General features: G+C 45.4%; 1 protein-coding gene across 1 annotated transcript in view; it reads left to right on the top strand.

Moving 5' to 3' along the window:
- Positions 1-21,971, top strand: part of LOC121845401 — a 56,754-nt gene that overhangs the window by 33,507 nt on the left and 1,276 nt on the right. The window lies entirely within an intron of this gene.

Raw genomic sequence — 21,971 nt, 5'->3', positions numbered from 1 at the left:
TAGTCAAAGCTTTCCTTAATTTTGGGTCAGTCACAGTGGTCAGGTGCCACTGTGTACTCTCTGTTTAGGGCCAAATAGCATTCTAGTTTGCTCTGTTTCTTTGTTAATTCTTTCTAATGTGTCAAGTAATTATCTTTTTGACTTCTCATGATTTGGTTGGGTCTAATTGTGCTGCTGTCCTGGGGCTCTGTAGGGTGTGTTTGTGTTTTTGAACAGAGCCCCAGGACCAGCTTGCTTAGGGACTCTTCTCAGGTTCTCTCTCTGTAGGTGATGGCTTTGTTGTGGAAGGTTTGGGAATTGCTTCCTTTAAAGTGGTTATAGAATTTAACGGCTCTTTTCTGGATTTTGATAATTAGTGGGTATCAGCCTAATTCTGCTCTGCATGCATTATTTGGTGTTCTACGTTGTACACTGAGGATATTTTTGCAGAATTCTGCGTGCAGAGTCTCAATTTGGTGTTTGTCCCATTTTGTGAAGTCTTGGTTGGTGAGCGGACCCCAGACCTCACAACCATAAAGGGCAATGGGCTCTATGACTGATTCAAGTATTTTTAGCCAAATCCTAATTGGTATGTTGAAATTTATGTTCCTTTCGATGGCATAGAATGCCCTTCTTGCCTTACCTCTCAGATCGTTCACATCTTTGTGGAAGTTACCTGTGGCGCTGATGTTTAGGCCAAGGTATGTATAGTTTTTTGTGTGCTCTAGGGCAACAGTGTCTAGATGGAATTTGTATTTGTGGTCCTGGTGACTGGACCTTTTTTGGAACACCATTATTTTGGTCTTACTGAGATTTACTGTTAGGGCCCAGGTCTGACAGAATCTGTGCATAAGATCTAGGTGCTGCTGTAGGCCCTCCTTGGTTGGTGACAGAAGCACCAGATTAGCAAACAGCAGACATTTGACTTCGGATTCTAGTAGGGTGAGGCCGGGTGCTGCAGACTTTTCTAGTGCCCGCGCCAATTTGTTGATATATATGTTGAAGAGGGTGGGGCTTAAGCTGCATCCCTGTCTCACCCCACGACCCTGTGTGAAGAAATGTGTGTGTTTTTTGCCAATTTTAACCGCACACTTGTTGTTTGTGTACATGGATTTTATAATGTCGTATGTTTTACCCCCAACACCACTTTCCATCAGTTTGTATAGCAGACCCTCATGCCAAACTGAGTCGAAGGCTTTTTTAAAATAAACATAGCATGAGAAGACTTTGCCTTTGTTTTGGTTTGTTTGGTTGTCAATTAGGGTGTGCAGGGTGAATACATGGTCTGTTGTACGGTAATTTGGTAAAAAGCCCATTTGACATTTGCTCAGTACATTGTTTTCATTGAGGAAATGTACGAGTCTGCTGTTAATGATAATGCAGAGGATTTTCCCAAGGTTACTGTTGACGCATATTCCACAGTAGTTATTAGGGTCAAATTTGTCTCCACTTTTGTGGATTGGGCTGATCAGTCCTTGGTTCCAAATATTGGGGAAGATGCCAGAGCTAAGGATGATGTTGAAGAGTTTTAGTATAGCCAATTGGAATTTGTTGTCTGTATATTTGATAATTTCATTGAGGATACCATCAACACCACAGGCCTTTTTGGGTCTCTGTCTCTGTCTCTGTCTGTCTCTGTCTCTGTGTCTGTGTCTGTGTCTGTGTCTGTGTCTCTGTCTGTGTCTGTGTCTGTGTCTCTGTCTCTGTGTCTGTGTCTGTCTCTGTCTCTGTGTCTATGTATATGTCTGTGAGCGTGAATTCTGTGTCTCCATCTGTGAGTATGTATACGTCTGTGAGCGTGTGGGAGACCTTTTCTTCACGGCTGGAGTGGCCTTTTAGCTCAGTCAGGATGTTGGCACACAGAAACCCTGTTGTTTCCCTCCCTCCTGGTCCTCTCTGTCTGCTGCCTGATGAATTATTCAAGCCGATGGGCATTGGGTCGCCACGGGTTACGGCTGCCAGTCCGTGCTTATTGAACGGCATCTCTAGGCAATTTTGTCGTTTTGTAATCAAATATGTGTTGATCTGAGAGTAAAAGTAGAAATAGCGCTTATCAGAAATTGTTCGGGGCGGACTTCACGAAAGAGGTGTCTTGGTTTTTACGCCGTTAAGTGTATCCCGAGGGTTATTGCCAGAACCGAAAGGTCAAAGGTCAGATTATTTTAGAGGAGTGACCTGACCTGGGTATCAAGTATCTGCACCATTAAAATCCTCTCCTTATCTCTGTATAGGTGAATATATGTGATGAAATACCACCGAGGATTATTGTCAGTGGGTGAGGTAGTCTTCTCCATCATCTTCTTGCTGTGGCGACAAGCTGCCAACAACCCAGTGACAGACAGCTGTGATGACGCCACGACACTGAGACATGAGTGTGGAGGAGACAGATTACAGACACTGTTGGGCTCTTTTCAGGCTTATTAGCTTAAACAGGGAGGGAGAGTGGAAGAGAGAGAGGAGGAGGAGGAGGAAGAGGAGGAGGAGGGAGAGGGAGAGGGAGAGAGACGAGTAGGGAGAGGAGCGAGAGAGGAGGAGAGAGAGAGAGACGAGTAGGGAGAGGAGCGAGAGAGGAGGAGAGAGAGAGAGACGAGTAGGGAGAGGAGCGAGAGAGGAGAGGAGAGAGAGAGATGAGTAGGGAGAGGAGAGAGAGAGAGAGAGAGAGAGAGAGAGAGAGAGAGGAGAGCGAGAGATGAGTAGGGAGAGAGAGATGAGTAGGGAGAGAGGAGGAGAGAGAGGAGATGAGTAGGGAGAGAGAGAGATGAGTAGGGAGAGAGAGAGATGAGTAGGGAGAGAGATGAATAGGGAGAGAGGAGGAGAGAGAGAGAGGAGGAGAGAGAGATGAGTAGGGAGAGAGAGAGACGAGTAGAGAGAGAGATGAGTAGGGAGAGAGAGAGACGAGTAGGGAGAGGAGCGAGAGACGAGTAGGGAGAGGAGCGAGAGAGAGAGACGAGTAGGGAGAGGAGCGAGAGAGGAGGAGAGAGAGAGATGAGTAGGGAGAGGAGCGAGAGAGGAGGAGAGAGAGGAGAGGAGAGAGAGGGATGAGTAGGGAGAGAGAGAGAGAGAGGAGGAGGAGAGAGAGAGATGAGTAGGGAGGGAGAGAGAGGAGAGAGAGATGAGAGGAGAGAGAGAGAGATGAGTAGGGAGAGAGAGAGAGATGAGTAGGGAGAGAGAGAGGGAGAGAGATGAGTAGGAGAGAGAGAGAGATGAGTAGGGAGAGAGAGAGAGAGATGAGTAGGGAGAGAGAGAGAGTAGGGAGAGAGAGGAGAGAGAGAGCGAGAAGTAGAGGAAAAGAGAAAGGGTGAGGAAGGGTAGGGGGAAAGGGTAGACATCAAAGCAGTGATCCACAAAAGGCACAGATTTATACACCAAAGAAAAAAGCTGAACCTGCCGTTGTGCAGTGTGTGGCTGGCTTCAGTCAAAGCAGCCACTAGATGGAGCTGGTAACCTGGACAACTAGATGGAGCTGGTAACCTGGACCACTAGATGGAGCTGGTAACCTGGACCACTAGATGGAGCTGGTAACCTGGACCACTAGATGGAGCTGGTAACCTGGACCACTAGATGGAGCTGGTAACCTGGACCACTAGATGGAGCTGGTAACCTGGACCACTAGATGGAGCTGGTAACCTGGACCACTAGATGGAGCTGGTAACCTGGACCACTAGATGGAGCTGGTAACCTGGACCACTAGATGGAGCTGGTAACCTGGACCACTAGATGGAGCTGGTAACCTGGACCACTAGATGGAGCTGGTAACCTGGACCACTAGATGGAGCTGGACTAGATGGAGCTGGTAACCTGGACCACTAGATGGAGCTGATAACCTGGACCACTAGATGGAGCTGGACCACTAGATGGAGCTGATAACCTGGACCACTAGATGGAGCTGATAACCTGGACCACTAGATGGAGCTGAAAACCTGGACCACTAGATGGAGCTGGACCACCAGATGGAGCTGGTAACCTGGACCACTAAATGGAGCTGGACCACTAGATGGAGCTGGACCACTAGATGGAGCTGGACCACTAGATGGAGCTGATAACCTGGACCACTAGATGGAGCTGATAACCTGGACCACTAGATGGAGCTGATAACCTGGGCTGTTGTTAAATGATGCTGTCTGACTGGTCTCTGATAGTGAACGTTCTCAGAAGGATAAGCGGCCTGGTTTCTGGGAGGACAGATAATTGATTTATTCAGGGGCTTCCTTTCCCGGAACCCTCTAATGTCCCTGCTTAATGTTTTTACTCCGTAGAACAGGTCATTACATTGATATACCCACAGGCACAAAGTAGCATGGAGCCAGTTAGTCCAGTACAGTAGCTGCCAGGGGGTTGAGAGAGTGGCTCAGTGGCAGGCTTCCCTGAACCGGGTTTCAACAGGTCAGACATTATGAGGACTGGTTCTGAACTGGGTTTCAACAGGTCAGACATTATGAGGACTGGTTCTGAACTGGGTTTCAACAGGTCAGACATTATGAGGACTGGTTCTGAACTGGGTTTCAACAGGACATACATTATGAGGACTGGTTCTGAACTGGGTTTCAACAGGACATACATTATGAGGACTGGTTCTGAACTGGGTTTTAACAGGTCAGACATTATGAGGACTGGTTCTGAACTGGGTTTTAACAGGTCAGACATTATGAGGACTGGTTCTGAACTGGGTTTCAACAGGTCAGACATTATGAGGACTGGTTCTGAACTGGGTTTCAACAGGTCAGACATTATGAGGACTGGTTCTGAACTGGGTTTCAACAGGTCAGACATTATGAGGACTGGTTCTGAACTGGGTTTCAACAGGTCAGACATTATGAGGACTGGTTCTGAACTGGGTTTTAACAGGTCAGACATTATGAGGACTGGTTCTGAACTGGGTTTTAACAGGTCAGACATTATGAGGACTGGTTCTGAACTGGGTTTCAACAGGTCAGACATTATGAGGACTGGTTCTGAACTGGGTTTCAACAGGTCAGACATTATGAGGACTGGTTCTGAACTGGGTTTTAACAGGAGAGACATTATGAGGACTGGTTCTGAACTGGGTTTCAACAGGAGACATTATGAGGACTGGTTCTGAACTGGGTTTTAACAGGAGATACATTATGAGGACTGGTTCTGAACTGGGTTTCAACAGGTCAGACATTATGAGGACTGGTTCTGAACTGGGTTTTAACAGGAGATACATTATGAGGACTGGTTCTGAACCGGGTTTTAACAGGTCAGACATTATGAGGACTGGTTCTGAACTGGGTTTTAACAGGTCAGACATTATGAGGACTGGTTCTGAACTGGGTTTTAACAGGAGATACATTATGAGGACTGGTTCTGAACTGGGTTTTAACAGGTCAGACATTATGAGGACTGGTTCTGAACTGGGTTTCAACAGGACAGACATTATGAGGACTGGTTACAGTCTGACTGATTGATTGACAATGAGGAGAGACATTAAACAGTCACAGTGATGCATAGTTTGACTGGATTGATTGATTTGTGAATTTATTGGCACAATGGATTATTTATAGCTACAATGTAAGGAGGTAGTCTGGGATGGTCCTAGCTACAGCTCTATCTTCTGTATATCTACAATGTAAGGAGGTAGCCTGGGATGGTCCTAGCTACAGCTCTATCTTCTGTATATCTACAATGTAAGGAGGTAGCCTGGGATGGTCCTAGCTACAGCTCTATCTTCTGTATATCTACAATGTAAGGAGGCAGTCTGGGATGGTCCTAGCTACAGCTCTATCTTCTGTATATCTACAATGTAAGGAGGCAGTCTGGGATGGTCCTAGCTACAGCTCTATCTTCTGTATATCTACAATGTAAGGAGGTAGCCTGGGATGGTCCTAGCTACAGCTCTATCTTCTGTATATCTACAATGTAAGGAGGTAGCCTGGGATGGTCCTAGCTACAGCTCTATCTTCTGTATATCTACAATGTAAGGAGGTAGTCTGGGATGGTCCTAGCTACAGCTCTATCTTCTGTATATCTACAATGTAAGGAGGCAGTCTGGGATGGTCCTAGCTACAGCTCTATCTTCTGTATATCTACAATGTAAGGAGGCAGTCTGGGATGGTCCTAGCTACAGCTCTATCTTCTGTATATCTACAATGTAAGGAGGCAGTCTGGGATGGTCCTAGGGTCACAAAGCCATTCAACTACTAGCTGTGAATGACCTCCCTCTCTCTGTCTCTGTCTCTCTCTCTCTCTCTCTCTGTCTCTCGCTCTCTCTCTCTCTCTCTCTCTCTCTCTCTGTCTCTGTCTCTGTCTCTGTCTCTGTCTCTGTCTCTCTGTCTCTCTCTCTCTCTCTGTCTCTCTCTCTGTCTCTGTCTCTGTCTCTGTCTCTGTCTCTGTCTCTGTCTCTGTTTCTGTCTCTGTCTTTCTCTGTCTCTCTCTCTCTGTCTCTCTCTTTCACTCTCTCTCTGTCTCTCTGTTTCTCTCTCTCTCTCTCTCACTCTCTCCGCTGTCACTCTGGGCGCCTGTCACTCACCCTGTTTTTGTCATTTGTGACAGCACGATGCCACCACACACCCACACAATCACACACACGCTTGCAGGCACGCACGCCGCACGCACGCACACACACACACACACACACACACACACACACACACACACACACACACACACACACACACACACACACACACACACACACACACACACACACACACGGGCAGTGAAGCTAAATGTCTGTCTCTGTGGTATGTCAGTGTTTCAACACAGACAGCCAGGCTGCTTGTATTCCTCCCAGCTGTATTGTAGAGAGCCCATCTGTTGTGGAACATAAATACCCTCTTCCCATCTCGGCCGTGGCTGATATTGCAGCTTTCCTGCCCAGATGTCACTGTGATGTGACCCTCGTCTATATGTCTGTTTGGTAGACCTCCCCAGGGCTCCTATGAGTCCCACAGACAGACTGTCTCTCCGCTCCTGCAGACTGTCTGTATTGTCAGTATCACAGACAGACAGACTGTCTCTCTGCTCCTGCAGACTGTCTGTATTGTCAGTATCACAGACAGACAGACAGACAGACAGACAGACAGACAGACACAGACAGACAGACAGACAGACAGACAGACAGACAGACAGACAGACAGACAGACAGACAGACAGACAGACAGACCCTGACCATAGTTTGCTTTGTATGTTTCTATGTTTTGTTTGGTCGGGGTGTGATCTGAGTGGGCATTCTATGTTGTGTGTCTAGTTCGTCTGTTCCTGTCTTTGTGTTTGTTGCACCAGATATTTTCGCTGTTTTCGGTTTCTTGTTTTGTATATTGTTGATTTATCATCTTGATTAAAGATGTATCACAATAACCACGCTGCGTTTTGGTCCACCTCTCCTTCAACAGAAGAATCCCGTTACACAGCACAGACAGACAGACAGACAGACAGACAGACAGACAGACAGACAGACAGACAGACAGACAGACAGACAGACAGACAGACAGACAGACCCTGACCATAGTTTGCTTTGTATGTTTCTATGTTTTGTTTGGTCGGGGTGTGATCTGATGGGCATTCTATGTTGTGTGTCTAGTTCGTCTGTTCCTGTCTTTGTGTTTGTTGCACCAGATATTTTCGCTGTTTTCGGTTTCTTGTTTTGTATATTGTTGATTTATCATCTTGATTAAAGATGTATCACAATAACCACGCTGCGTTTTGGTCCACCTCTCCTTCAACAGAAGAATCCCGTTACACAGCACAGACAGACAGACAGACAGACAGACAGACAGACAGACAGACAGACAGACAGACAGACAGACAGACAGACAGACAGACAGACAGACAGACAGACAGACAGACAGACTGTCTCTCTACCACTGCAGACTGTCTGTATTGTCAGTATCACAGACAGACAGACAGACTGTCTCTCTATCACTGCAGACTGTCTGTATTGTCAGTATCCCATATCTTAAATTTTTTGTACTTTTTACCTCATTTTCTCTCCAATTTTGTAGTATCCTATTGGTAGGATAGTCTTGTCCTACCAATAGTATTGTCTCATCGCTGCGACTCCCGTACGGATTCTGGAGAGGTGAAGGTCGAGAGCCATGCGTCCTCCGAAACACGACCCGCTAACTCTCAATTAACCCGGAAGCCAGCCGCACCAATGTGTCGGAGGAAACACTGTACACCTGGTGACCGTGTCAGCGTGCACTGTGCCTGGACCACCACAGGAGTCACTAGAGCACGATGGGACAAGAACATCCCTGCGGGCCAAACCCTCCCCTAACCCGGACGACACTGGGCCAAACCCTCCCCTAACCCGGACGACGCTGGGCCAAACCCTCCCCTAACCCGGACGGCGCTGGGCCAAACCCTCCCCTAACCCGGACGACGCTGGGCCAAACCCTCCCCTAACCCGGACGACGCTGGGCCAAACCCTCCCCTAACCCGGACGACGCTGGGCCAAACCCTCCCCTAACCCGGACGGCGCTGGGCCAAACCCTCCCCTAACCCGGACGACACTGGGCCAAACCCTCCCTAACCCGGACGACACTGGGCCAAACCCTCCCCTAACCCGGACGGCGCTGGGCCAAACCCTCCCCTAACCCGGACGACACTGGGCCAAACCCTCCCCTAACCCGGACGGCGCTGGGCCAAACCCTCCCCTAACCCGGACGACGCTGGGCCAAACCCTCCCCTAACCCGGACGACGCTGGGCCAAACCCTCCCCTAACCCGGACGACGCTGGGCCAAACCCTCCCCCTAACCCGGACGACACTGGGCCAAACCCTCCCCTAACCCGGACGACGCTGGGCCAAAGCCTCCCCTAACCGAGACGACGCTGGGCCAAACCCTCCCCTAACCCAGACGACGCTGGGCCAATTGTGCGCCGCCTCACGAGAGAGAGAGACTTCTGGCTGGCCTACCATGCACAGACATTGACTCATGCGTACACACCCTGGTCAGTGTTTGATCTCATTCAGAATGATGAAGCAGCTGAATTCATAGTGAGTGTTTGTTTCCCCTCTACACTCACACTGGACCTGTGTTGTGCCCACAAGACACATGTCACATGGACAGCTGTTGGTTGGAGGCAGAGAGGAGAGAGGGAATCATGGACAGCTGTTGGTTGGAGGCAGAGAGGAGAGAGGACAGAGGGAACCATGGACAGCTGTTGGTTGGAGGCAGAGAGAGGAGAGGAGAGAGGAGAGAGGGAACCATGGACAGCTGTTGGTTGGAGGCAGAGAGGAGAGAGGAGAGAGGAGAGAGGGAACCATGGACAGCTGTTGGTTGGAGGCAGAGAGAGGAGAGAGGAGAGAGGAGAGGGAACCATGGACAGCTATTGGTTGGAGGCAGAGAGGAGAGAGGGAATCATGGACAGCTGTTGGTTGGAGGCAGAGAGAGGAGAGAGGGAATCATGGACAGCTGTTGGTTGGAGGCAGAGAGGAGAGAGGAGAGAGGAGAGAGGAGAGGGGAACCATGGACAGCTGTTGGTTGGAGGCAGAGAGGAGAGAGGAGAGAGGAGAGAGGGAGCCATGGACAGCTATTGGTTGGAGGCAGAGAGGAGAGAGGGAATCATGGACAGCTGTTGGTTGGAGGCAGAGAGAGGAGAGAGGGAATCATGGACAGCTGTTGGTTGGAGGCAGAGAGGAGAGAGGAGAGAGGGAATCATGGACAGCTATTGGTTGGAGGCAGAGAGGAGAGAGGGAATCATGGACAGCTGTTGGTTGGAGGCAGAGAGAGGAGAGAGGGAATCATGGACAGCTGTTGGTTGGAGGCAGAGAGGAGAGAGGGAATCATGGACAGCTGTTGGTTGGAGGCAGAGAGGAGAGAGGAGAGATGAGAGAGGGAATCATGGACAGCTGTTGGTTGGAGGCAGAGAGGAGAGAGGAGAGAGGGAACCATGGACAGCTGTTGGTTGGAGACAGAGAGGAGAGAGGAGAGAGGGAATCATGGACAGCTGTTGGTTGGAGGCAGAGAGGAGAGAGGAGAGAGGAGAGAGGGAATCATGGACAGCTGTTGGTTGGAGGCAGAGAGGAGAGAGGAGAGAGGTTGGAGAGAGAGAGAGGAGAGGGAATCATGGACAGCTGTTGGTTGGAGACAGAGAGGAGAGAGGAGAGAGGGAATCATGGACAGCTGTTGGTTGGAGGCAGAGAGGAGAGAGGAGAGAGGGAATCATGGACAGCTGTTGGTTGGAGGCAGAGAGGAGAGAGGAGAGAGGAGAGAGGGAATCATGGACAGCTGTTGGTTGGAGACAGAGAGGAGAGAGGAGAGAGGGAATCATGGACAGCTGTTGGTTGGAGGCAGAGAGGAGAGAGGAGAGAGGGAATCATGGACAGCTGTTGGTTGGAGGCAGAGAGGAGAGAGGGAACCATGCACAGCTGTTGGTTGGAATTGGGATTTGGTTTTCTTTCTGAATTGAAATGGAATTAAGCCCATCCCTGCTAGTCACATGTCTTGGTATCTGTTAGTAGTAAATGCTCAGTTTATTCAGAGACACTGTCATCAACATATGAAGATATAGACTGAGGATCCTCATTAAAGAGTCTGATAATATGCTCCTGAGATGATTATTAACCACAAAAGTAACACCATCAGCAGCAGGCTATACAGTACATCCTGTTATGCATCAATCTCCATTTCCTTCTATTTTCCCTGGGACTTTCCCTCCTCTGTTCATTGAGCAGAGCACTCCAGCACAGACTGGCTGACTCCAACACAGACTGACTGACTCCAACACAGACTGGCTGACTCCAACACAGACTGGCTGACTCCAAGACAGACTGACTGACTCCAGCACAGACTGACTGACTCCAGCACAGATTGACTGACTCCAGCACAGATTGACTGACTCCAGCACAGATTGACTGACTCCAACACAGACTGACTGACTCCAACACAGACTGACTGACTCCAACACAGACTGACTGACTCCAACACAGACTGACTGACTCCAACACAGACTGACTGACTCCAACACAGACTGGCTGACTCCAAGACAGACTGACTGACGCCAGGACAGACTGACTCCAAGACAGACTGACTATCTCCAAGACAGACTGACTAACTCCAAGACAGACTGACTGACTCCAGCACAGACTGACTGACTCCAGCACAGACTGACTGACTCCAGGACAGACTGACTGACTTCAGGACAGACTGAGAGACTGACTGACTGACTCCAACACAGACTGACTGACTCCAACATAGACTGACTGACTCCAAGACAGACTGACTGACTCCAAGACAGACTGGCTGAGGCACAGAGGCTGGATACTCATCAGCATCACAACGTTTCCTCACTTTGAATTACTAGATTGAACACACAGACTAAAATGGATTTGGATGTGAATGATTTCAATTTAACTGATTCTCCTATTCTGTTTTTTTTTCTACCTAACCTATGAACTCTATCTCTCTTTCTCCCCCCCCCTCTCTCTCTCTCTCTCCCACATTCTCTCTCTCTTTCTCTCTCTCCCTCCTTCCCCGGTCTCTCTCTCTCTCTCTCTCTCTCTCTCTCTCCCCTCTCTCTCACTCCCCCTCTCTCTCTCTCCCTCTCTCTCTCCAACTCTCTCTCCCCCTCTCTCTGACTCTCCCCCTCTCTCTCACTCTCCCCTCTCTCTCTCTCTCTCCAACTCTCTCCCCCTCTCTCTCTCACTCTCTCCCCCTCTCTCTCTCCAACTCTCTCTCCCCCTCTCTCTCTCAACTCTCTATCCCCCTCTCTCTCACTCTCCCCCTATCTCTCTCACTCTCTCCCCCTCTCTCTCTCCCTCTCTTATTTAGTCAGCAGTATAACAGACAGTCCTCAATTCTCTTTTTAGAGCCTTTTAGACAAGGGGAAATCAACTCTAATTGGATGTGTGTGTGTGTGTGTGTGTGTGTGTGTGTGTGTGTGTGTGTGTGTGTGTGTGTGTGTGTGTGTGTGTGTGTGTGTGTGTGTGTGTGTGTGTGTGTGTGTGTGTGTGTGTGTGTGTGTGTGTGTGTGTGTGTGTGGTGTGTGTGTGGTGTGTGTGTGATGCAGTGGGGCAGCAGGCTTTGGCATCTCCGCTGCTCTGCTGCCAGGTACAGAAACATAAGATCCAATTCAAACCAATCACCCTTCCTGAGCTTAACGTGGTGGGGTGGGGAGAGAGGGAGGGAGGGAGAGAGGGAGGGAGGGAGACTGCATGCATTACACCAAATAATGCATGCAGAGCAGAATTAGGCCGATACCCACTAATTATCAAAATCCAAAGATGAGCCGTTAAATTCTACAACCACCTAAAAGGAGGCGATTCCCAAACCTTCCATTAAAAAGCCATCAACTAAATACATAAGGCTTGTGTTTATAGCTCCAACAGTACAGTAATACATAATGTTTGTGTTTATAGCTCCAACAGTACAGTAATACATAATGTTTGTGTTTATAGCTCCAACAGTACAGTAATACATAATGCTTGTGTTTATAGCTCCAACAGTACAGTAATACATAATGTTTGTGTTTATAGCTCCAACAGTACAGTAATACATAATGCTTGTGTTTATAGCTCCAACAGTACAGTATAGCTCCAACAGTACAGTAATACAAATGCTTGTGTTTATAGCTCCAACAGTACAGTAATACATAATGCTTGTGTTTATAGCTCCAACAGTACAGTAATACATAATGCTTGTGTTTATAGCTCCAACAGTACAGTACAGTAATACATAATGCTTGTGTTTATAGCTCCAACAGTACAGTAATACATAATGCTTGTGTTTATAGCTCCAACAGTACAGTACAGTAATACATAATGCTTGTGTTTATAGCTCCAACAGTACAGTAATACATAATGCTTGTGTTTATAGCTCCAACAGTACAGTACAGTAATACATAATGCTTGTGTTTATAGCTCCAACAGTACAGTACAGTAATACATAATGCTTGTGTTTATAGCTCCAACAGTACAGTAATACATAATGCTTGTGTTTATAGCTCCAACAGTACAGTACAGTAATACATAATGCTTGTGTTTATAGCTCCAACAGTACAGTAATACATAATGCTTGTGTTTATAGCTCCAACAGTACAGTAATACATAATGCTTGTGTTTATAGCTCCAACAGTACAGTAATACATAATGCTTGTGTTTATAGCTCCAACAGTACAGTACAGTAATACATAATGCTTGTGTTTATAGCTCCAACAGTACAGTAATACATAATGCTTGTGTTTATAGCTCCAACAGTACATAATGCTACAGTAATACAATAATGCTTGTGTTTATAGCTCCAACAGTACAGTAATACATAATGCTTGTGTTTATAGCTCCAACAGTACAGTAATACATAATGCTTGTGTTTATAGCTCCAACAGTACAGTAATACATAATGCTTGTGTTTATAGCTCCAACAGTACAGTAATACATAATGCTTGTGTTTATAGCTCCAACAGTACAGTACAGTAATACATAATGCTTGTGTTTATAGCTCCAACAGTACAGTAATACATAATGCTTGTGTTTATAGCTCCAACAGTACAGTACAGTAATACATAATGCTTGTGTTTATAGCTCCAACAGTACAGTAATACATAATGCTTGTGTTTATAGCTCCAACAGTACAGTAATACATAATGCTTGTGTTTATAGCTCCAACAGTACAGTAATACATAATGCTTGTGTTTATAGCTCCAACAGTACAGTAATACATAATGCTTGTGTTTATAGCTCCAACAGTACAGTACAGTAATACATAATGCTTGTGTTTATAGCTCCAACAGTACAGTAATACATAATGCTTGTGTTTATAGCTCCAACAGTACAGTAATACATAATGCTTGTGTTTATAGCTCCAACAGTACAGTAAGTAATACATAATGCTTGTGTTTATAGCTCCAACAGTACAGTAATACATAATGCTTGTGTTTATAGCTCCAACAGTACAGTAATACATAATGCTTGTGTTTATAGCTCCAACAGTACAGTAATACATAATGCTTGTGTTTATAGCTCCAACAGTACAGTACAGTAATACATAATGCTTGTGTTTATAGCTCCAACAGTACAGTAATACATAATGCTTGTGTTTATAGCTCCAACAGTACAGTACAGTAATACATAATGCTTGTGTTTATAGCTCCAACAGTACAGTAATACATAATGCTTGTGTTTATAGCTCCAACAGTACAGTAATACATAATGCTTGTGTTTATAGCTCCAACAGTACAGTACAGTAATACATAATGCTTGTGTTTATAGCTCCAACAGTACAGTAATACATAATGCTTGTGTTTATAGCTTCAACAGTACAGTAATACATAATGCTTGTGTTTATAGCTCCAACAGTACAGTAATACATAATGCTTGTGTTTATAGCTCCAACAGTACAGTAATACATAATGCTTGTGTTTATAGCTCCAACAGTACAGTAATACAGTTGTGTTTATAGCAACAGTACAGTAATAATAATGCTTGTGTTTATAGCTCCAACAGTACAGTAATACATAATGCTTGTGTTTATAGCTCCAACAGTACAGTAATACATAATGCTTGTGTTTATAGCTCCAACAGTACAGTAATACATAATGCTTGTGTTTATAGCTCCAACAGTACAGTACAGTAATACATAATGCTTGTGTTTATAGCTCCAACAGTACAGTAATACATAATGCTTGTGTTTATAGCTCCAACAGTACAGTAATACATAATGCTTGTGTTTATAGCTCCAACAGTACAGTAATACATAATGCTTGTGTTTATAGCTCCAACAGTACAGTAATACATAATGCTTGTGTTTATAGCTCCAACAGTACAGTAATACATAATGCTTGTGTTTATAGCTCCAACAGTACAGTACAGTAATACATAATGCTTGTGTTTATAGCTCCAACAGTACAGTAATACATAATGCTTGTGTTTATAGCTCCAACAGTACAGTAATACATAATGCTTGTGTTTATAGCTCCAACAGTACAGTACAGTAATACATAATGCTTGTGTTTATAGCTCCAACAGTACAGTAATACATAATGCTTGTGTTTATAGCTCCAACAGTACAGTAATACATAATGCTTGTGTTTATAGCTCCAACAGTACAGTAATACATAATGCTTGTGTTTATAGCTCCAACAGTACAGTAATACATAATGCTTGTGTTTATAGCTCCAACAGTACAGTACAGTAATACATAATGCTTGTGTTTATAGCTCCAACAGTACAGTACAGTAATACATAATGCTTGTGTTTATAGCTCCAACAGTACAGTAATACATAATGCTTGTGTTTATAGCTCCAACAGTACAGTAATACATAATGCTTGTGTTTATAGCTCCAACAGTACAGTAATACATAATGCTTGTGTTTATAGCTCCAACAGTACAGTAATACATAATGCTTGTGTTTATAGCTCCAACAGTACAGTAATACATAATGCTTGTGTTTATAGCTCCAACAGTACAGTAATACATAATGCTTGTGTTTATAGCTCCAACAGTACAGTAATACATAATGCTTGTGTTTATAGCTCCAACAGTACAGTAATACATAATGCTTGTGTTTATAGCTCCAACAGTACAGTAATACATAATGCTTGTGTTTATAGCTCCAACAGTACAGTAATACATAATGCTTGTGTTTATAGCTCCAACAGTACAGTAATACATAATGCTTGTGTTTATAGCTCCAACAGTACAGTAATACATAATGCTTGTGTTTATAGCTCCAACAGTACAGTAATACATAATGCTTGTGTTTATAGCTCCAACAGTACAGTAATACATAATGCTTGTGTTTATAGCTCCAACAGTACAGTAATACATAATGCTTGTGTTTATAGCTCCAACAGTACAGTTATACATAATGCTTGTGTTCATAGCTCCAACACTACAGTAATACATAATGCTTGTGTTTATAGCTCCAACAGTACAGTAATACATAATGCTTGTGTTTATAGCTCCAACAGTACAGTAATACATAATGCTTGTGTTTATAGCTCCAACAGTACAGTAATACATAATGCTTGTGTTTATAGCTCCAACAGTACAGTAATACATAATGCTTGTGTTTATAGCTCCAACAACAGTACAGTAATACATAATGCTTGTGTTTATAGCTCCAACAGTACAGTACAGTAATACATAATGCTTGTGTTTATAGCTCCAACAGTACAGTAATACATAATGCTTGTGTTTATAGCTCCAACAGTACAGTACAGTAATACATAATGCTTGTGTTTATATCTCCAACAGTACAGTAATATTCAGCAATACAAAATAATACACACATCATCCACAAGTTAAACAAAAGGCAATAAATACATGAAGATATAAATATAAATATAAATATAAATATAAATATAAATATAATATATATATATAACTGGTTTGTATAAAAAGCCCATGGGGTCAGGTAGTGTCCAGATGGTTTTGATGGAGGGACACTGTAAAGATGAATCCCACAGACAGCTCTCTGTAAAGCAGATCAGACTATGAGGAGATAGAGGCTAATGGAATTAAAGAGGGCAGACAGGAGCGCCTGGTCACTGTCAGTGGATGAGGAGACACAGGACGGTACAGGAAATCCACTGACATGACCACTTATCAGGGGCGGAGACGTATTGCTGTGTCCACTGGATATGTCCTCACTGGTTTCCCTTTTCTCGTGGCAACAGGTTACAAATCTTGCTGCTCTGTATCTCTCTCTGTCTCTCTCTCTCTGTCTATCTCTATCTGTCTATCTCTCTCTGTCTATCTCTCTCTGTCTATCTCTGAGCCGTGAGGTCACGTTGTATCAGACTGGATCAGAGGCGTTCCCAGAGGGGGAGTGAGGGAAGGGAGACATGTGCTGCAGCCTCTCTCTCCTCTGAATACAAGATGACAGGATGTGAATGTAATGGGACAGAGAGATGCCGTAGCAACATGGTTTGTTTCCATGGTGAATATGAACAGGTTATTGATGTGAATGTAATGGGACAGAGAGATGCCGTAGCAACATGTTTCCATGGTGACTATGAACAGGTTATTGATGTGAATGTAATGGGACAGAGACGCCGTAGCAACATGTTTCCATGGTGAATATGAACAGGTTATTGATGTGAATGTAATGGGACAGAGAGATGCCGTAGCAACATGGTTTGTTTCCATGGTGAATATGAACAGGTTATTGATGTGAATGTAATGGGACAGAGATGCCGTAGCAACATGTTTCCATGGTGACTATGAACAGGTTATTGATGTGAATGTAATGGGACAGAGAGATGCCGTAGCAACATGGTTTGTTTCCATGGTGAATATGAACAGGTTATTGATGTGAATGTAATGGGACAGAGATGCCGTAGCAACATGTTTCCATGGTGAATATGAACAGGTTATTGATGTGGATGTAATGGGACAGAGAGATGCCGTAGCAACATGGTTTGTTTCCATGGTGAATATGAACAGGTTATTGATGTGAATGTAATGGGACAGAGAGATGCCGTAGCAACATGTTTCCATGGTGAATATGAACAGGTTATTGATGTGGAACAGACTGGAGTGATGTTATCTTTGTTGTTTGTGAACATCCACTTTAGAATAGCAGAGCAAATGTTATTTAGTTATTAACTCTCTAACCAAACACACACACACACACACACACACACACACACACACACACACACACACACACACACACACACACACACACACACACACAGACACCAAACGGCAGGCCACCTCAGCTGCTGTTTAATATTAACCTCCACTGTGAACTCTCAGCGCTGTAGGCAGCGACAGTTGCCAGGTAACAGACTAGATTATTTTCGCTCTACTTTCCCAAAGTAGTCCCTCCATATCACTCCACCCACCCGTCCTAATGGTGTATTTACTCAGCATGCTCAGGGGGATGAGGGGCTGTTGACACAGGATGTGCCTTACCTGCCTGTGATTGGCTCTGATGGCTCCCTCCATTCCTCCCTTTATCTCTGACCATCCATCCATTCATCCCTCCATAATCCATCTATCCCTCCCTCCCTCCCTCCAACCATCCCCCCTCCCTCCACCTCTCCATCCCTCCCTCCCTCCCTCCCTCCATCTCTCCATCCCTCCATCCCTCCATCTCTCCATCCATCTCTCCATCCCCCCTCCCTCCATCTCTCCATCCCTCCCTCCCTCCCTCCATCTCTCCATCCCTCCATCCCTCCATCTCTCCATCCCTCCCTCCCTCCATCTCTCCATCCATCCCTCCCTCCCCTACACCGCTCCATCCCCCTCTCCATCCCTCTCGTCCTAGCCTGTGGATGAGTCAGAACTCTAATTCAGTCTCTAGGGGTCCAGAGTTCATCCACGAGAAGTGTGTGTGTGTGTGTGTGTGTGTGTGTGTGTGTGTGTGTGTGTGTGCCTCTCTTGTCAGTCCTCCAGCCTCCCACCACCTGTGGGTCATGTACCTCCTAATTGCCCTACTATCTCCACTTCCTGCCATGTTCATAACCTCCCCAGTGGCACCCTGTTCCCTTTTAGGGCACTACATTTGACCAGGGCTGTACAGAGCCATCACTACCACTGACATCCATCATCTAATACATATACATGTCCTCCAGAGAGAGAGAGAGAGAGAGAGAGAGAGAGAGAGAGAGAGAGAGAGAGAGAGAGAGAGAGAGAGAGAGAGAGAGAGAGAGAGAGAGAGAGAGAGAGAGAGAGAGAGAGAGAGAGAGAGAGAGAGAGAGAGAGAGAGAGAGAGAGAGAGAGAGAGAGAGAGAGAGAGAGAGAGAGAGAGAGGAAAAAAAAACTCATGAAGAACAGAGTTGGAGTTGAAGGATACCTTATTTTGTTGCAGTGGATTTGTGTAGATGTCTCTCTGCAAAAAGAATCTCTTGCTTGGAGATATATTTGATCTCGTTCCCAGTGGTAATTTTGTGGAGTTATTGAGGTAGCAGGGAGAGTTGTGGTCCCAGGGTGCTCTCTGAATGTTCCTGTGACTAAAGGGATTTGTTAGCCAACTGGACTTGAATCTGAAAGCCCACTCCAGGAGATGCCAGAAGACGTCTCTGTGTCTCCTGGCAGCTTCACCAGGTGAGCTGGTTTGGGACTTTGGGGAGTGTGTAAAGTGTGTGTGTTGACTAACTATACAGTGAACATCGGGTCCATATCATGGCTACTACTGTACTTATGTGTAGAGTGATGTTGGAAACAGAGCGGTCTCCGTCTCGCCAGAGGTCTAACAGTCTGCTGTTATGCCAGATGGTTACAAAATCAATACCCAAGGATATTCTGGAGCTGTCAGTCTTCTGTTATTGACCTCCTTGTCCCTGGGGTCACGGTCACCGTTCATCAACAGGGATCACTCTTCACAGTAGATGTGATAGAGGGAGTTTCTGTCACAGAGGATGTTCCCTCACTGGCCAATAATTACCCTTCAGGGCAGCCATTACTTCCTGTGTTGGCTATGTGCTGTTGGTTTTATTTTGTTATTGTCCCCTGGTCATTTAGGTTCTACAATAATATATCAGGTTATACTATAATATATCAGGTTATACTATAATATATCAGGTTATACTATAATACAGTTACTATAATATATCAGGTTATACTATAATATATCAGGTTATACTATAATACATCAGGTAATACTATAAGATATCAGGTTATACTATAATATATCAGGTTATACTATAATACAGTTACTATAATATATCAGGTTATACTATAATATATCAGGTTATACTATAATATATCAGTGTATATTTAGCAGTCAGCTTTTATCACCTCTGTGATGTCTCTCTCTACAGTCTACCACCACCTCTGTGATGTCTCTCTAATACAGTCTACTACCACCTCTGTGATGTCTCTCTCTACAGTCTACTACCACCTCTGTGATGTCTCTCTCTACAGTCTACTACCACCTCTGTGATGTCTCTCTCTACAGTCTACTACCACCTCTGTGATGTCTCTCTCTACAGTCTACTACCACCTCTGTGATGTCTCTCTCTACAGTCTACTACCACCTCTGTAATGTCTCTCTCTACAATCTACTACCACCTCTGTGATGTCTCTCTCTACAGTCTACCACCTCTGTGATGTCTCTCTCTGCAGTCTACTACCACCTCTGTAATGTCTCTACTGCAGTCTACTACCACCTCTGTGATGTCTCTCTCTGCAGTCTACTACCACCTCTGTGATGTCTCTCTACAGTCTACCACCTCTGTGATGTCTCTCTCTGCAGTCTACTACCACCTCTGTAATGTCTCTCTCTACAGTCTACCACCTCTGTGATGTCTCTCTCTACAGTCTACTACCACCTCTGTGATGTCTCTCTCTACAGTCTACTACCTCTGTGATGTCTCTCTCTACAGTCTACCACCTCTGTGATGTCTCTCTCTGCAGTCTACTACCACCTCTGTGATGTCTCTCTCTACAGTCTACCACCTCTGTGATGTCTCTCTCTGCAGTCTACTACCACCTCTGTAATGTCTCTCTCTACAGTCTACCACCTCTGTGATGTCTCTCTCTACAGTCTACTACCACCTCTGTGATGTCTCTCTCTACAGTCTACCACCTCTGGGATGTCTCTCTCTACAGTCTACCACCTCTGGGATGTCTCTCTCTACAGTCTACTACCTCTGTGATGTCTCTCTCTACAGTCTACCACCTCTGTGATGTCTCTCTCTACAGTCTACCACCTCTGGGATGTCTCTCTCTACAGTCTACTACCTCTGTGATGTCTCTCTCTACAGTCTACTACCACCTCTGTGATGTCTCTCTCTACAGTCTACTACCACCTCTGTGATGTCTCTCTCTACAGTCTACTACCACCTCTGTGATGTCTCTCTCTGCAGTCTACTACCACCTCTGTGATGTCTCTCTCTACAGTCTACTACCACCTCTGTGATGTCTCTCTCTGCAGTCTACCACCTCTGTGATGTCTCTCTCTACAGTCTACCACCTCTGTGATGTCTCTCTCTACAGTCTACCACCACCTCTGTGATGTCTCTCTCTACAGTCTACTACCACCTCTGTGATGTCTCTCTCTACAGTCTACTACCACCTCTGTGATGTCTCTCTCTACAGTCTACTACCACCTCTGTGATGTCTCTCTCTGCAGTCTACCACCTCTGTGATGTCTCTCTCTACAGTCTACTACCACCTCTGTGATGTCTCTCTCTACAGTCTACCACCACCTCTGTGATGTCTCTCTCTACAGTCTACTACCACCTCTGTGATGTCTCTCTCTACAGTCTACCACCTCTGTGATGTCTCTCTCTACAGTCTACTACCACCTCTGTGATGTCTCTCTCTACAGTCTACTACCACCTCTGTGATGTCTCTCTCTACAGTCTACCACCTCTGTGATGTCTCTCTCTACAGTCTACTACCACCTCTGTGATGTCTCTCTCTACAGTCTACCACCTCTGTGATGTCTCTCTCTACAGTCTACTACCACCTCTGTGATGTCTCTCTCTACAGTCTACTACCACCTCTGTGATGTCTCTCTCTAGAGTCTACCACCTCTGTGATGTCTCTCTCTACAGTCTACTACCACCTCTGTGATGTCTCTCTCTACAGTCTACTACCACCTCTGTGATGTCTCTCTCTACAGTCTACTACCACCTCTGTGATGTCTCTCTCTACAGTCTACTACCACCTCTGTGATGTCTCTCTCTACAGTCTACTACCTCTGTGATGTCTCTCTCTACAGTCTACTACCATTACCTCTGTGATGTCTCTCTCTACAGTCTACCACCTCTGTGATGTCTCTCTCTACAGTCTACTACCACCTCTGTGATGTCTCTCTCTACAGTCTACTACCACCTCTGTGATGTCTCTCTCTACAGTCTACCACCTCTGTAATGTCTCTCTCTACAGTCTACTACCACCTCTGTGATGTCTCTCTCTACAGTCTACTACCACCTCTGTGATGTCTCTCTCTGCAGTCTACTACCACCTCTGTGATGTCTCTCTCTGCAGTCTACTACCACCTCTGTGATGTCTCTCTCTACAGTCTACCACCACCTCTGTGATGTCTCTCTCTACAGTCTACCACCTCTGGGATGTCTCTCTCTACAGTCTACCACCTCTGGGATGTCTCTCTCTACAGTCTACTACCTCT

Source organism: Oncorhynchus tshawytscha, unplaced genomic scaffold, assembly GCF_018296145.1.
Source record: "Oncorhynchus tshawytscha isolate Ot180627B unplaced genomic scaffold, Otsh_v2.0 Un_scaffold_4092_pilon_pilon, whole genome shotgun sequence".
In the NCBI taxonomy this organism is placed as follows: Eukaryota; Metazoa; Chordata; class Actinopteri; order Salmoniformes; family Salmonidae; genus Oncorhynchus; species Oncorhynchus tshawytscha.
This window is presented reverse-complemented; position numbering and strand designations above follow the sequence as displayed.